Below are 2,500 nucleotides of genomic sequence, written 5' to 3' on the forward strand. Positions count from 1 at the left end.
CCTGGCTCGGCTACAGGTCGGGGGGTTCTTCGCCAACGCTCTCTGGACGTCTCGTTTTCCGAAAACTGGGTTTCTGAAATCGTGCCGATGGTAGCTCGGGCGTATCGCCCGAACTGGTGCTCGAATCGACCAACGCCATAGGATTCGCCACACCCCGACACTCGAAAAAACTTAGCAAAAAAAAGTCGATTTTTTTTGTGGTCCTGGTAAACTAACTTCCACCCACGCCAAAGAGTTCAGCGTAACCCCGTGACACTCTAAAAACCTTAGAGGGAAAAAAAAAGTCGATTTTTGCGGTCCTGGTAACCAAACTTCCACTCCAAAAAACTTAGAAAAATTTTTTGACGAAAAAAAAAAAAGTCGATTTTTCTGGTCCTGGGAACCTAACTTCCACACATGCAGGCAGATGGTTGCTTGGGCTTACCCCCCAAACTCAGGCATACCCCTCTGACACTCCAAAAAACTTCGAAAACATTTTTGGACGAAAAAAAAAAAAGTCGATTTTTGTGGTCCTGGTAACCAAACTTCCACCCATGCCAAAGGGTTCGGCATACCCCCCTGACACTCTAAAAAACTTAGAAAAAATTTTGGACGAAAAAAAAAAAAGTCGATTTTTGTGGTCCTGGTAAACTAACTTCCACACATTTTTTTGTGGTCCTGGTAAACTAACTTCCACCCACGCCAAAGAGTTCAGCGTAACCCCGTGACACTCTAAAAACCTTAGAGGGAAAAAAAAGTCGATTTTTGCGGTCCTGGTAACCAAACTTCCACTCCAAAAAACTTAGAAAAATTTTTTGACGAAAAAAAAAAAAAGTCGATTTTTCTGGTCCTGGGAACCTAACTTCCACACATGCAGGCAGATGGTTGCTTGGGCTTACCCCCCAAACTCAGGCATACCCCTCTGACACTCCAAAAAACTTCGGAAACATTTTTGGACGAAAAAAAAAAAAGTCGATTTTTGTGGTCCTGGTAACCAAACTTCCACCCATGCCAAAGGGTTCGGCATACCCCCCTGACACTCTAAAAAACTTAGAAAAAATTTTGGACGAAAAAAAAAAAAGTCGATTTTTGTGGTCCTGGTAAACTAACTTCCACACATTTTTTTGTGGTCCTGGTAAACTAACTTCCACCCACGCCAAAGAGTTCAGCGTAACCCCGTGACACTCTAAAAACCTTAGAGGGAAAAAAAAGTCGATTTTTGCGGTCCTGGTAACCAAACTTCCACTCCAAAAAACTTAGAAAAATTTTTTGACGAAAAAAAAAAAAGTCGATTTTTCTGGTCCTGGGAACCTAACTTCCACACATGCAGGCAGATGGTTGCTTGGGCTTACCCCCCAAACTCAGGCATACCCCTCTGACACTCCAAAAAACTTCGGAAACATTTTTGGACGAAAAAAAAAAAAGTCGATTTTTGTGGTCCTGGGAACCTAACTTCCACACATTTGTTGTGGTCCTGGTAACCAAACTTCCACCCATGCCAAAGGGTTCGGCATACCCCCCTGACACTCTAAAAAACTTAGAAAAAATTTTGGACGAAAAAAAAAAAAAGTCGATTTTTGTGGTCCTGGTAAACTAACTTCCACACATTTTTTTGTGGTCCTGGTAAACTAACTTCCACCCACGCCAAAGAGTTCAGCGTAACCCCGTGACACTCTAAAAACCTTAGAGGGAAAAAAAAGTCGATTTTTGCGGTCCTGGTAACCAAACTTCCACTCCAAAAAACTTAGAAAAATTTTTTGACGAAAAAAAAAAAAGTCGATTTTTCTGGTCCTGGGAACCTAACTTCCACACATGCAGGCAGATGGTTGCTTGGGCTTACCCCCCAAACTCAGGCATACCCCTCTGACACTCCAAAAAACTTCGGAAACATTTTTGGACGAAAAAAAAAAAAGTCGATTTTTGTGGTCCTGGGAACCTAACTTCCACACATTTGTTGTGGTCCTGGTAACCAAACTTCCACCCATGCCAAAGGGTTCGGCATACCCCCCTGACACTCTAAAAAACTTAGAAAAAATTTTGGACGAAAAAAAAAAAAGTCGATTTTTGTGGTCCTGGGAACCTAACTTCCACACATTTTTTTGTGGTCCTGGTAAACTAACTTCCACCCACGCCAAAGAGTTCAGCGTAACCCCGTGACACTCTAAAAACCTTAGAGGGAAAAAAAAGTCGATTTTTGCGGTCCTGGTAACCAAACTTCCACTCTAAAAAACTTAGAAAAAAGTTTGGAGGAAAAAAAAAAAAAAGTCGATTTTTCTGGTCCTGGGAACCTAACTTCCACACAATGCAGGCAGATGGTTGCTTGGGCTTACCGCCCAAACTCAGGCATACCCCTCTGACACTCTAAAAAACTTCGAAAACATTTTTGGACGAAAAAAAAAAAAAGTCGATTTTTGTGGTCCTGGGAACCTAACTTCCACACATTTGTTGTGGTCCTGGTAACCAAACTTCGACCCATGCCAAAGGGTTCGGCATACCCCCCTGACACTCTAAAAAACTTAGA

This window comes from Scomber japonicus, chromosome 15 (assembly GCF_027409825.1).
Source record: "Scomber japonicus isolate fScoJap1 chromosome 15, fScoJap1.pri, whole genome shotgun sequence".
Classification (NCBI taxonomy): domain Eukaryota; kingdom Metazoa; phylum Chordata; class Actinopteri; order Scombriformes; family Scombridae; genus Scomber; species Scomber japonicus.